The sequence below is a fragment of the Chrysoperla carnea genome, chromosome 3 (genome assembly GCF_905475395.1).
Source record: "Chrysoperla carnea chromosome 3, inChrCarn1.1, whole genome shotgun sequence".
Taxonomy (NCBI): domain Eukaryota; kingdom Metazoa; phylum Arthropoda; class Insecta; order Neuroptera; family Chrysopidae; genus Chrysoperla; species Chrysoperla carnea.
In genome coordinates this window covers 90,772,775-90,789,162 of record NC_058339.1, presented here as the reverse complement: position 1 = coordinate 90,789,162, position 16,388 = coordinate 90,772,775, and the positions used below count along the sequence as shown (strand labels likewise).

At 28.5% G+C, this 16,388-nt stretch overlaps 1 protein-coding gene across 1 annotated transcript in view; it reads left to right on the top strand.

Moving 5' to 3' along the window:
• Positions 1-16,388, top strand: part of LOC123296399 (ecdysone receptor) — a 213,806-nt gene that overhangs the window by 153,389 nt on the left and 44,029 nt on the right. The window lies entirely within an intron of this gene.

Genomic DNA, 16,388 nt, shown 5'->3' with positions numbered 1-16,388 from the left:
GTATATCATAAAATCTTCTAGTTCGGAAAGATTGTTTGTACCTGCATTTCTATTAAGAGTATTATAATAACTTGAATAACATTGACTATGAATTATGAAATGTTATTGGAATTAATAAAAAATATAAAATTATTTTTGTCAATCTCTAAAAGCCGAAATAATCCCGAGAAATAATTATCAACAAAATTTCTAGGTATTATTGCTGAAGAAACAGCTTTAACACATATTAAATCCCAATATCGTTCAGCGATAAAAATGTTGAAGAGGTCTTACGCCTAGGAGTTTCAAACATTCCACCAAGATTTGATTTGTTATGCAATAAAAAACAGGCACATCCATCTCATTAAATTTTTAACTTATACTTTAATTTAATACCACGCAACTACTTGAATATATTCGAGAGAATTAAGACGATCAGAATCCATTTTTATTTTTGAAACTATAATAAATACAATTTTATAATTTTTTGTGCAAATTTTAATTTTAGATTTTTGTATGTTTCAAAACGAATTCTAAACTTATATATTTTCATATGTATATGTATATTGTTACCTAATAAATAAATCATCAAAAAATATTAATTTATTTTTCTTTTATATTTGTATGGGGTCGTCAAGAAACTCGCAATCTTAAATGGGGTCGTGAATTACAAAAGTTTAAGAAGCCCTGCTCTAGACCATAACATATTTCAAAAGAATAAAAATCTTATCTCCATTATTCCTGTATGTATAAAAATACATAGTCGACGACAGAACTGTTATGCTCACAGCCAGCGCCAGCGTTCAATATGCGTTTATACAAAAGCCTATATAGCCTAGTTTTTAGCTCAAGTGTATTATGAACGCGTATTGTGTAACGTCTCCATCAGCACCAACTATTGGAGATGGTGACCTGTACGATATCTACCTCCGACTACATTCTACATGTGTGTAAGTGTTTTGTGTATGTATGTGTTTGTATTTGTACGAACATCGACCTCAATTTCATTCATCTTGGTGTTCTGGTTTTGTCCTGCATCTCTATGCCGTGGTGTTTGCTTGCCTGGTGTTTGTATATCTGTACCATTAGCTAGAGCTATTACTTTAAATTTGACATTGACTTCGTTTTGTAATGTTTGTAAATAGGTGACATTAATCTATCATAGATTATGTAATTCACGCTAGGTAGAAGCGATCTTAATTTTGGTGAGAATCTAGCTAATTTTATTATTTAATTATTTAAACACTAATTTTAAGAAGATAAGACTAATATTTTTACATTAGCCCGATTTTTATACCAAAGATAATAGAAATATATAAAGGTATTTTTAGTTAAGTCCCAAGTTTGTAACGCTTCAAATTATTAATGGTACGAAAAAAATTTCGGATACAATGTGGATGCTTGAAATAGATTTTTTGAACTCTTGACGTCATCAAAATCTATAAAATTGAATTTTGCTGTATCACATCCAAAGTATATCCAATTTTAATAAACCAAGTATGGAATTCTACTAAATTTGGGTCATTCACTTCAAATTAGTGGTCAAATTTAACTAAGTTTTGAAGAAAATGGGGTCCTGGTACCGACATTTTCCTCAAAGGTGAATGTTAGCTAAATAATAGCAGCAGAAATGAAAAGTTTGAAATTAGTGGGTTTCAAAAAAAATTCCATTCAGATCGGATTAACTTTATGACGTCATCAAAATCTTAAAAATTGAATTTTGCTATATCACATTCAAAGTATATCCCATTTTAATAAACCAAGTTTGGAATTATACTAAATTTAGGTCATAAATTTCAAATTTGTGGTCAAATTTAACCTACCTATAAAAATTTTGATTTTAATAAAAAAAAATTTTAAAAATCATTTTACAGCTACTGTAATTTCAATAAATTTAGTTTGAAATTTAAATAATGTAATTTGTCAGACAGAAATTAGGTTGTTATTTTAATTAGAAAAGAAATACTCGAAATTCAGCCGTCTTAAAATTCACTCTCGAAAATGTTGCCATCATACCATTATAGACGTAGGTCGTTAGAGGTACTAATTTTGGACTCGTCCTTATATTTATAAATGTTAACTATGGCTTACTTTTTAATCAATAAATTTTATCACACTCGTTATAATCTTTTGCTAAATTATCAAATTTTGTATTTATGTGACCAATTAATTATAATCAGCTTTATTTTTTGCATAACAAAGCAACTTTGGAGAAAGAGGGGGAAAACTTTAAAACATTTATGTAGTCAACAAGGTAATTAACTTATTTATTGATTTTGTAAAAAGTTGTAGCATATTGAAATAATTGAATTATACTTTTATCAATAAATATTATATTAACTAAGGTTAGGTTTTAACAACATTACAAACAAAGTAAAACCAACTACTGAATTATGCAAATTAGTTGTTAGAGTGGTCATTGATTAGATACGGTGGGGTGAGTTCAATGTTCAATCATTTTTATAAATTGTCAAATATTGTCTAATGATTTGGAAAATGTGATATGTCTGTGAACCCTCATGTTTCATGTTTATTGACTGGTAGTTTATTTAAAAAAGTTACCTATTTTTGTCTACATTTGTTTTGGAGAAAAATTAAATCAGGGATTTCTTTCCCCATTACAACACCAAGTTAAAAGTAACAGCGGCGAATCATGCTCGTTTTAATTTGGGCTAATTCCTAAGGACGTCAACTAGTCAATTTGATAGTTACAGCCCGCCGTCTCAAATCTTAAAAATTTAAATAAATAAGTGAGTTCAAAAGTAAGCATATACAGTAGAATCTCGATAAGTTAAAGTCCAAGGGAAACACAAAATATTTTAAGTTATAGAGGTTTTAAGTTATCAAGGGTCTATGTTAGATATCCACCATATTTGATATATATACATTTTGTGTAGTCTTAAATTAAAAATTTTAATAAAAAATACTTTTTAAAGGACAAGCTTTTATTGTACTAAAAAGTAGAAAATAATCTATGAGTCACTCATACCCGACTATTTGTAAAAGCTTGAGGTGCTTAATATCAAGAATGAATCGAAAAATAATTAGGCATGTGGAGTAGATGAGGCGTTCCGATTCATTTTTGATATTTTAAATTGAGCTTCTCCAGATTTTACAAATAGTCTGGTATGAGTGACTCATAGATAAAATTATTTTCTATTTTTTAGTACAATTTAAGCTTGTCCTTTAAAAAATTTTTAAAAAAATACTTACAAGTTTATAGCACTAAGTAGATAAGTATATGATAGGACTCACGTACCTATCTCTCGTAGTTGGACATCATCTTCATGATATGACATAAGTACAGACCTTGGTAACTAATATGATGATATATGTTTATGTTAGTATATGTAGATATATGTTTGTACCTTGGTATTATCGATCGTTCCTCATGTCAGAGTAGACACGAGAGAGTTGAGTTATTAATGCTACTTTACTGTGTGTTTGTGATACGAGACTATACATTTATTGAGGTGTTCTGTATCAAAATTAGCTTAATTTCTTTTGAGAAATTTTTCATCAAAGGTAGTACGAGCACCAAGGCAGTTTTAGATTTAGGTTTGAAAATATTTTTACCTTATTTTCAACTTTGATAATGAATTATGTTATAACTTCATGAATGTAAACGAAAAATAAGAATAAAACTTTTCAATATATGCCTTGATTTTCGAAATATCCAAAGCTAAATAATTAAACAAATTTTTCAATTTTCGATATTTTGAAAATTACTCCACATATCGAAAAATTTTATTCTTACTTATCGTCTTATATTGTCAAGTTATAACATAATTTACCATAAAAATTGAAAAAAAATATTTTTTTAAATTTTTGTCCTCACCATCGCGCTCATTTATCCTATTAGTCGGGCACAGCGGATATTTTTTTGTGTTCAATAATTTATTAAGGTTTTAACCTTAATTTAAATAGTTTTTGTTTTTTTTTCAATTTCCACCGACTAGTTTTGGAGAAATCTATGAAAATATATCATCCATCTACCGTTTTACCATAAAAAGAATGTTAAATATGCCTACTTTTGAACTCCTTTATATATTTAAATAATCGAGCAACCACCTTAAAATTTTCAGAATTGATTTAGAGTTAGTCCAACTTCATTAAAAAAAATTACCCATTTTATTTAAAATTGCTTTGGTGCTCGTACATCAAAGATATAGAATTCATTAATTTTTTATCACTTTTCTCAATATATGGATCAAAGGTTATGAAAAAGAAAATTTAGTAAACCTTCGCAGTTTCCGAAGGTCAAACTGATTCATCATTCATTTTTTATAAAATTTTTCGTAAAGTACAACTCGTAAATTACAAACTAATTTGAAAAAGTTGTTCCGCTAAGTATCGTTTTTGGAATTATCATAAATCGATTGTGGCAAGGTAGAACTGTTTTTGTAGTCTAGTATGTTTTTGGTATTGAACGTCTCATCAATAATATGTGTCTAAAACCACAATATAAGAATCCATTGATAATATATCGATGTAAAACCACAAAAGGAAGTAAATAATTTGATATATTATTATAAGTTTTGTTTGTACATAATACTATCATACTTTTTTTACAAATAGCATGAGCGTAAAAGCGTACAAGCGTAGCGTAGCAAAGAGTAATACATTAATCATTGTCTCGAATAAAGTATAAATAAACATAGACTAGTAACCTTGATACGTATCATTTTCGAGATTAATGGATACATTTATTATTATTTATTTAGAAAATTCGATATATACGTTTTATATAGTTCAATATATTTTTGAACACAAACTTGAAAAATATTGATGACTTTTATATGACCATTTGGACAAAAGTAGGGTTCAATGGAAATTGAACACTCCGTAAAAAAATATTATTAGCTTTACAAATATGTGTAATATGATGGTTGCCTGATGTCGAATTATCCAGAAAATGTAAAACAAGACTTGTCACCATGACAAAATTTGAAAGTGAAATTAAAATTGATTAAAAAACGAAGAAATTATAAGCATTCAAAGATTGTTTGTCCATCTCCTTTTAACAAAACAAAGATTTATATTTATTTAATATGTATGTCTATGGTGATGTTGGACAATGACATCACTAACGTATATCTTCCTCTTTGTTTAATTAGGAATTTTAAACGTTAATATTTCTATAGGGCAGAAAATCCATTTCCCAAAAAAACCGACTTATTCAAAATTTTTCAAAAAACTCACAAAAACAGATCCTTACGGGTCAAAATTTTTGTACAACTATTTTAGATTTTTGTATAATATAATATATTGAATTTAAAATTTTATTTAGTTTCAAAAAATTTAAGTATATCTACAAATGTCCTTCAAAAAACTAAATTTTTCTAACGCATTTCAAACAACTTATTCTATTTTTAGAACAGATTAATTTTTATATAAAAGATTTTTGCATAATTTTCTCTTCTGATTAAAATAAATTGTATTAAAATTAAATATGTCGTTAGAACTCTATCAACATATAAATTATGTATATTACCATGTAGTTTATATAAATATAAAGTGAAGTGAACTCCTCCTCTTGTAAACTAACTAGGTATTCATGTAACTATAAGTATTACTGAGTCAGTTGTTATGTAACTTTCACTAATAATATAGCCTAGCTTACTTATAATGAAACTCACATTATTATAGATTTTTTAGTGACATTACTTAACTTTATTAAGGTTGTTCACTATCGATTAACTCACTTTTTAGTTCAATTTTATAAAATTCAAATCTTGACAAAACATGCATTCAACATATATACAGCGTGTCTACTGAAGTACTGAAGTTGGCTCCATACGGAAAACTTTTTTCTTATAAGGTTTACGTAAAAAAAGTAATTCTATATAAAAATCTCTGTGTGAAACGCGAAGGTGGATTCGATTTAAGGATGTATGAGCATGGTAGTGGGGGTACAAATTTAAAATAGATATTTTCAATTTTGATGATAAATTTATATTATTACTTGACGATATAAGACGAAAAGTAAGAATAAAATTTTTCGATATCTGGCTTAATTTTCAAAATATCGAAAATTGAAAATTTTGTTTAATTATTTAGCTTTCGATATTTCGAAAACCAAGACACATATCGAAAAATTTTATTCTTATTTTTCGTCTACATTCATGAAGTTATAACAAAATTCATCATCAAAGTTAAAAATAAGATAAAAATAATTTCAACCCTTAATCTACCCTGCTCTTACATCCCTTATATGGACGGTGACACTTAGTTTTTTTCTTTTCTAATTCATTGCTAATATGTTTACTTTCTATTAAAAAGTTTTTTTTTAATTTGTTTTCATTCATTCCAAATGAAAATTATCAAAAACTTCCAAAATATGTCGTTTTTTGAGATTCCTCCATAAGAGCCAATGTATTTTATATCGATTTTTAATGACTTTTTTCTTATAAATTTGCACGGATACCTAAGCTGAAATTTTAACCACATATTCTTTGAGTAAAAGATTGAGCCTTTAAATCAAACATTGTTGTCATGCTCATACATCCTTAAAAACACTTCCACATATCTCGAAAGTGATTTCTTGAACCGTTTCCCTCTTTTTCAATTTTTAGCACCCTGTACATTCGATACCAAAAGTGAATAGCTGAATGTCAATATTTCCGAAAGTAGAGATTTTTATAATTAAAAATTTCCTTAAACCAAGAAAATATTTTACCATGTAAGAACATATTTTCTTGTATCTATTGTACTATTTTTTTCTGAGTAAAAGAATGACTGAATAGCCTTAAATTTTATTAATAAACTTGTTTCTATGTTAATAAAATATAATTTAATATTCAGTTAATTACTATTTAATATAACTAATTGATATTTAGATTGAGGTTAACTTACTTAATTTGATTAAAACATCGATAAAACATCAAATAGGCTTTTATACAAACTTTGGCTAAATACTCAAAATTGATTTTAAATTAATTTTTATTTATGTTTATCTTTTATTTCAAAATAATTTATTAATTTATTTCACATAATTCACCAACCAGGGTCCTTTTAACAAAGGCTAAAAAGTGTCAAAACAACAAATGAAAATAAATAATTGAGTGAAATAGTTGAGAGACTGAGTAAATTGTTGAAATACCCAGTAGACACGGTGTCAAATGCCAGACCTTTTTGTTTTCTACATTATATAAGCTTAAAAAATGGTTATCTAGCAAGATACAAATTTTCAACCGTCAATTTTGTTTAGTCTTGGCGAAAATTTATATTCTAGCCTAATTTGCAACCTCACGGATAAACAAAGATGTTTACAAAATAATGTTTCAAACAAAAGTTGTATATTTTTTTATGGAGAAATTGTTTGCAATTATAGTTTTGTTCTGACTCTTACGGTTTACAAGATAATCAAACTCACGTTTTACGCACGCATTAATAATTTCACCTCGATATCTCTTTTCGTTTTTGAGTTATCGGACTGACAAGCAGGCGGGGACACACACGAAAATGGCCTAATTATTTTTTTTTTATGAATAACTATAACAAAATTTGTTTCGTTTTATCAATTTCTAAGCGTTAAGAACTTGGGTTTTTTCAATAGGTTTTATCAAATAATTCATCTCATAACTAAGAAAGAGCAAATAGAATTTCGAAAATGGGAAGAAAACTTTACGATATCTTAACCACGTGGAAATATCCGAAATTGTTCGCCATTCTAATCAAAAGTGATATAATAATAATGGGGGTTTTAACCTCCGTTTCTCTGACATATACGCCTATAACAGAGGCCACCCACATCATACTAATTCTAAATGAACGAACAGTCAAAGGCAAACGCCTTAGACCGCTCGGCCTTTCAGGCTCTTCAAAAGTTAAATACTTATCAACCCCTTCTTGGCAGAAGCGACAAAGCTTTTCTGTAGGTGTTTCAATTTTTCAAAAAAAACCCGTGGCGCCATCGCATGTCCATTTCCTTCCCCAATAATCATGAATTATGTTTAAATTTTTTTAACACTCTTATTTATAATTCTTTAAAGAATTCCTCCAAAACTATTTAAACCACTTCTATTCTTATATTTAAAGTTTCTTGATAGATGAAGGTCACTTCAGTGTTTTATATCAATTGTTTTTTTAGTATGAAATTCTTTAGGACAGACCAACAGCCTGGATGTGGACAGACAGACAGATTGAACTAACACTTAAGTAATTAATGTGTCGGTTTAATAGCTTAAAATTAAAAAAAAAAGTAGATTTTAGTTAATAAATGATTATAAAACGCCATGTAATTTATTTCATAGTGTAGGCATACAAAAATTAATTTTTTTAAGTATTTTGGATGGAACCATTCACTTTTCAAGGACATATCATTCGTGTATATAATTTATAATTTGGGAGCTATCAACCCAAAATCCTGCATCTTTATTAAAGTTAATAAAAACAAGTGAAAACAAACAATTGACTGAGGTAATTGTTGAAATACCATGTATAGACAGTGTTGATGACGCAATCGTTTGTTTTTTGACGTCACGTAAATAACAAAAGATATCCACTTTTAAATAGCCACACACACATAACTGATATTCCTATATTAATACATACTATAAAATTTGCACCTAATTAACGCCCTCGTGGTTAAACAGTGATGTTTACAAAAAAATGTTTAAACAAAACTTATTTATTTTTTCATAAGGAACATTTTTTACATTTAAACTTTTGTTCTATCTCTAACGGTTTACAAGATGGGTCTTACGGAGCCAATACCCAATTGACCTATTTTGCTCATTTACGAACTCGACCTCACCTTTTACCCCCTCAGTTCGCTATAAAAATTTCAATTTGATATCTCGTTTCGTTTTTGAGTTATCGTGTTGGCAGACAGACGGACAGACAACCGGAAATGGACTAATTAGATGATTCTATGAACACCTATACCAAAATTTTTTTCGTAGTATCAATATTTTTAGGCGTTACATACAAACTTGGGACTAAACTTAATATACTATGTATATTTCATATATACATGGTATAATAAATAAATTTCTTATAAAGTGATTGATTTTCTTTTTTAATATCAGTCATGGAAGCGAGTCACAGTGGAAAATTTATATCAAATTTCTGGTCAAAAGTCGGAGAACTCAAATCTTTTGTTTTGCATTGAAAATTGTTTTTTGGTGTAGTTAGATAACCATTACATCACAAACAGGCTTTTTGAGTTACCTCAACCTTGGACCACCTGTTTGGTTGTCGCTGTCGATTTACCGTGTCATTCAATTTACGTTTACTGTGTTTGTTAGTGCTATTAAGTAAAGGTTTATATTGGATATTGAAGACGAATGTTTGTGCTTTATTCATAAGTATTTAAAGTTAATGTTTCTATTAATATAATTAAATAGTTGTGATTCATTTGCTGTTAAAATTAATTTTTTATTAAATTGATCATATTCAAAACTTTTTGTTTGTGTCAGGTTTTGTCAGGCACAATTTTTTTGTAACAAGGTAAAGTTAAGTATTTTATAATATGTTTATGAAAAAAAAATATTGCGCGAACTGTCGCTTTTACTTTTAAGACTAAGGTAAGAATTGATTTAAATTTGGGATATTTTTATAAGTTCTCAACATAGCTTCTGTTGAGATGATTTTTTGCCAGCAGCTTTAAGACTATAATTTATGTATTAAATTAAAAACAAAGTTAGTCAATTTGTTCATTGTCATGTGAATTTATTTTATTTCAAAAATTATTTTATTCATAAATTCAAGAGTCAATTGACCTTAGCTAAGCTAAGTTAAGCACTAACTATTAAGTAACAAATTAAGTTTTTTATGCACAAATTTTTTTTAATTTTAAATAAAAAATATACTTTTTTTTAATCATTTATTTATTTTAAGATCTGAATTTGTGTTGAAAAAACGCACAAAAAATCAAACAAAGTGTTATCTTTAAAAAGCAAAACATTTTTACTTAAAAGTGATTAACACTTTTCTGACTCCATGACTTCGTTTCACCTACAATTAATTTATTTGATTATAACTTTTGATCAGCGATTATTACTTTAAATTAACACCTGCAGCTCTACTTATTCATTAATAGCTTATACTATTGCTCAGCCTGTCCGCTTAACCCACACGCTAGCCCACGCCCAGCTTAACCTGCCCACTAAACACTAAATTTCCTCCTATTTCTAGGACATTAGACCTATGTCCCGTTGCTCGTCTTAGGGGTTGAATTGCATATTTATAGTATATTTATTTTAATGATAATTTACAATTTATAGATAAAATATTTTTAAACTATTACATAAAATATTTATTTAAGTTTCCGATTTCCGATTTATAAAGAAACATTCGTAACATACTGCTTGCGAGAATAATAGTTAGAATTTTTTTGTAAATATTATAAAACGGCATAAAGTTAAGAAAACTTTAGTAGCGTTGACATTTTAGCAAACATTGATCCATATTTGCCCATTAAAATATTTACATGGGGCTTCCATATACAAAAACACGAGATTTTTATCCATACTATAATATTATAAATGCGAAAGTAACTCTGTCTGTCTGTTACTCTTTCACGTCTAAACGGCTGAACGGATTTTGATGAAATTTGGTATGGTGATAGATGATAACCTAGAAATGGTCATAGGCTATAAATAATCGTTCTTAGGGGGTAGGAAGTAGGCAGAAAACTGAATTGAGTTAGTGATTTTTTTATGGTTTTTGCTGGGAGTTTTGCTCTATCATGCCTAAACGGTTGAACGGATTTTGATGAAATTTAGTTAGGTGATAGATAGTAACCTAGAAAAGGATATGGAATATGGGGGGAGGGGTGAAAGTGGGAATGTTGCCCAGCAAAGCGGGTAGTTCACAGCTAGTATATTATATTTTGAAAGGAGACAATGCACATTTATCAATAGTAAAATTTGTATAAAAACTTTTGTATAAACATGTCTGTCTAATGACTGTGTGTTATCAACCAACAAATTATCTCATAACTTGCTACATTATTTAGCAAATTAGCCTTGGAAATTTTAAAGCGTCTTTATACATAACGTTTAATGTCAGTTCTAATTTCTCCCTTAAAAAGTTATTGGTTAAAAAACTAAGTAGCTATTTTTGTACACATGTATATTTAGCATATTGTATGACCTTTTAAACTTTCAATATAAATTTTGATAAATGACAAGCAACCTAATGTTGTGAATATTTAATTTAAAAAGGAGAATGAATTAAAAATTGATGATAAATTTTGATAGACACATTTTATATTTATTTTTTTACCTCTACTACAACAAACCATTCTGATGACTCCACTGAGTTGTAACTTGTAAGTTGTCTGTCATCAAACCATCCAACATTAATTTTTAATGCTTTGATCATTAATAAAACATAATTCTAACCTTGTTGTATGATTGTTTGTTTGTTTGTTTCCTAGCTGCTAATCATTGTTTTATTAATATTTACTCATACAGGTTCAATATTATGACAGGGACAACGGCTTTCTGTGAAACTTTTTCTAACCCACTCCAAAATGTTCTTCGGTTCGTTCTGATCAAAAGCTCTCGCAACGACATAATTTTTTAACGGTTAGTTTTCGTGCTACGGACGATTAAAGTTAAACATACATTTATATAGCCCGTAGCTCGAAAAGTACCCGTTAAAAAATGATGTAGTTGCGCGAATGTGTAGCTTTTAATCAGAAAGATTTGAGGAACATTTTGGGTGCGGTTTGAAAAAGTTTCACAGACAGCCATTTTTCTATTCATATACTAAAAGTATAATATATTCGTAGTTTTTGTGGCATTGAGAGCTTTTGATCAGATTGATCCAAAAATATTTAAGGCAGGATTAGAAAAAGTTTCATAGAAAGCCAGTTTCCCATCTAATCTTGCGGGGTCCTTTATAGTCCAAAAATGAAAGAATCCAGGTTTTTATTAGTCTTCCCTCTACACTTAACGACGAACACATGATGAGTTCCGTAACACAAAAAAGTACAGAACCCTTTATGTGCTAGTCCAACTTGCACTTTATCGATTATTTGTTATAGTGGCAATATTAAGCAATACACACTTTGCCAAAATTTTAGCTGCTGATTGTTTGTGTTAGAAAAATCTTAATTTCTAATGAGTAGCTAAAAATTGTTTTCGAATATTTAGACTATCTGGGAAGCGAAGTACACAGATGGGGGGGGGGGGGGATGTACAAAAATTATAGAATGTTTTAGAATTTTTGAGAAATTTCTTGAATTTTGAAACCTTAAACAGAACAGGAACTAAAAGTACAAAATGAATATAAATTTAGGTAATATAACATACAATTTAGATAGTATAATATTTTAAGCAAATAAAACGTAAAAGTTTTTGAATTTTCTGATAACAATAAAGCTAGAAGATTTAGAAGAAATATGTCAGTTTGGCCACATTAAAACACCCAACCTGTACATTATAATTGTGTAGGGTATTATTTTTACATTTAATAAGTAATATTCGCTACACAACAAATGTTCTTGTCTTGTCTTTATGTTGTGAGTTCAACTTTGGGAAAATTATAATTAATAATTTTTTTTATTAAAATCATTTACACACAATAGAAATTGAAAATTAAAATTAATAATAATAATAATAATAATAATAATAAGCGGAAGTATTAAATCTTTTTTTATTCAAACATGCTCGTATCAACTCTAAAATCTTAAAATGTAATTCTATGAATCGTTTTACTGATTGTACATCTATTTTGGAAACAGTATTTTATGCTCATTCAAACCAAGATCAAGGTTTTGTATAAGGAAGTATTGTGGAATATTTAACAAACATTCTATCATTTATATCAATAGTACATTACGTTGTTTTGATCGAAGGTATATGACGATTTATCACAAATGCACACGGATGAACATTCTCTCGGTTGCTTGCCTTCCAAATTACGTTATCACCCTGTTTCGTATAACACTGTTTGCTATCTAGATAAGATTAGATAAAAGTACTTAGATAAGATTGAGATAAGATTCGATACTTAGCCTATCAACATTTGCGTTATGAACATTTTGCTCACGCTCATTTAAAAATCATAAATAACTGTTATTTTTCAAATGGTAAATTATGAATCTTTCATAATTTTTCAACCTATCTACAGTTTTAATAAATATATTTTTTTCAATTCCTTCATCGTTTGTAATAATTTCTCTCATAACCGATCTAAAAGAGTACTAACTTCGAAAATTGTTGGGAATGTTTGTGTACTTTCGTTAGTATAAGGTAATCAAACTGTTTGTTTTAAAATAAATTATGTACACTGAAAAAAATTAAAATAATGACTACCTCATCCCGAAGTTGGCAGTTTCATGTTGAAATAAAGTAAAAATACTTTCAAACAATTTCCTAATGAATGGAACAAGTACATCTAAATATTTGTATTTACAAAAGAATGGGATTGAATTTAAAATATGAATTCAATGATACAAAATCACTGAAGTTAAATAAACAAAATCATTACTTCTATAAAAGAATGCATTTAATTGATGGAAAATAAAATTGTGCTTAGTTGGAATATATAATCGTGTAAATAAAGCGAATAGACGAATTAAAAGGACATTTCCACTTTGCGCTTGCTATAAATGTTGGATTTAAAGGAATCTTTAATGGTCGGAATGTGTGATTGTGTCAACTAAATGAAGATTGTTGTTACTAGTTTACCTCACATCGGGTGATATTTATAATTTTTTTTTGTCAGTTAGAGGATATGATTTTTAAATTTAAAGAATATTTAACACGAGAAATATTTGAAGCAGAGCGCGTGAGCAAACCTCTCACCACGCGACTAAATATTACCGAACGATTTGCGTGAGTGCTGACGGAAATCACTAACGGAATTTTTCTTAAAGTCTATTTTCAGTGCATCTAGCACTCAACATTCACCGTTCACTTATTCTGCAAATTATTTGCTGAATTGAACCAATTCCCTTCGAAACCGTTAGATAAATTTCAAATCACCGAACTTTGGTTAATCAATATTTTTCCCCCAAAATAGTGATACAATCTTGACAACAGAATATACAATTTTTTTTCTAAAATTAGATATTGAATAATTGAAAAGTTATTGTAAATGTCGTTAAACTAGGACAACATTTAATTGTATACATGTTATGATATAATTGTTAGCTTTGATGTAATGTTAAAGACCTTGTAGATACTTTTTATATAAAATAAAATTGTTATAATAAATATGGCGTCCATAAAAATGTACTAGAATACACAATACTTACAATAAAATTTAATATAATATGTAATTTTATATTATAGCATGCTTTTATTGAGTTTTGAGTTTGAGGTAAATGTCAAATGTGTTATAGTTCACACAATCAATAATGAATATAATATAATATAACTAGCTGTGAACTACCCGCTTTGCTGGGCAACATCCCCACTTGCACCCCTCCCTCCACATTTCATTGCGTGGGATAACAGTTTTGTGATGTACACGTCATGCTCTTTTATTTGACACCCCACTTAGGTATATTTGTAATTATTCGATAATTCCTTCCCACTTTCTCGCTACACCTTTCTACCCTCTGAAGGTTAAAAGTAGATAAAAACAATAGATCTTTGAAGCTGGTTGTATATCGTGTTAATATTTGATCTTAATCGATGCACAACTTTTTTAGTTTTTGAAGCATATCCCTTTCAACCCCTATTTCAACCCCTTACTCTACTATAATATGGATGTATTATACATAAAAACCTTCCTCTTGAATCACTCTATCTATTAAAAAAACCGCATCAAAATCCGTTGCGTAGTTTCAAAGATTTAAGCGTACATAGGGACATAGGGACAGAAAAAGCGACTTTGTTTTATAATATGTAGTGATATTATATATGATAAGGTCTTTGATATACCTACTTAGAAAGTTGAAGGTAAATATCTAGAATGTTAAACTATAGTGAAATTTACAAAATTTAATAAATCCCCCGAAAAATTTTTCGGGTACGGAACTCTAAACTCGCTTCTGAAACATAGCAAAGAACACTCTCCATTAATTTACCTTTCAAACGAAACAAAAAAATCAAAATCGGTTCAACCGCTTAGGCGCTACGATGGCACACTCAGACAGATTGACACACAAACACACAAAGCAGACAAACTTATAACACTCCTTTTTTTTAGTTCGGGGGTCAAAAATCAAAGAAACAGTTAGCAGTGATATAAAATAAATTATCCCATAAACAACGGGTAATGCATAAAATACCTTGGTTTTTCAATTGCCTGTCAAATTTGTTTTGCACTGGAAGACCTTGTACAGATTATTGTTTTTTTTTCTTTAAAAATTTCGATCACGCTTTATAACTTTAAATGGTAAAAGATAAAAAGGATATATGGTTCAAAAACAAAAAAAGATATCGAGCTGAAATTTTTACAGCGTACTCAGGACGTAAAAAGTGAGGTCAAGTTCGTAAATGAGCATCATAGGTTAATTGGGTCTTGGGTCCGCAGGACCCATCTTTTAAACCGTTAGAGATAGAACAAAAGTTTAAATGTAAAAAATGTTCCTTATCAAAAATTAAACAACTTTTGTTTGAAACTTTTTTCGTTTACATCACTGTTTACCCGTGAGGGCGCCAATTAGGCGGATATTTTATAATATGTACTATACTTGATTATCAGTTATGTATGTGTCACATGTTTGTATGTGTTATGTGATAAATAAATCAACACTGACTATGCATGGTATTTCAACAATTAACTGAGTCAATTGTTTGTTTTCACTTGTTTTAGTAATAAAACTGACTTTGTTAGTTAATTTCTCCTAAACCGTACAGAGAATCTTTATGAATTTTTCGCAAAAGACGTATAAAAGAATGATTAATTGATAAATAAAATTTCAAATTTTTTGAAACATTTTCCTTTTTTCGGTATCGAAATACCTTAAATTTAGGTAGATTTACTTTCAGTAGAATGTTATAGTAAGGTTTTTAATACCAACAACAATATTATGTGTGGGTTTTGGTATACAACCATGGGCTATGGTTTGGTATTAGGTAATAATAGCTTCATAGTCACTATATGACCATACAGTAGCTTACATAGAAGAGGTTTATAATTATTACAATTTCATATGTGTATATGTATGTTTATATTTATAATGTCAGTGTAGGCGATTGAACTTGATATAAAAGTTCTTTTAACTCTGGTATAATATGTTTAATATGTTTGTTTGAAAAGATGTCCTTGAACAAATTTTTAGGTTTCATTTTTTATACAGTGTGTCACATTTAAGGATGTATGAGCATGACAACAATGTTTGATTTAAAGGCTAAAAATTTGTTTGTAGGTAGTCTTTTACTCAAAGAATATGTGGTTAAAATTTCAGCTTAGGTATCCGTGCAAATTTTTAAGAAAAAAGTCATTAAAAATCGATATAAAATACATTGGACCTTATGGAGGAATCTCAAAAACGACAT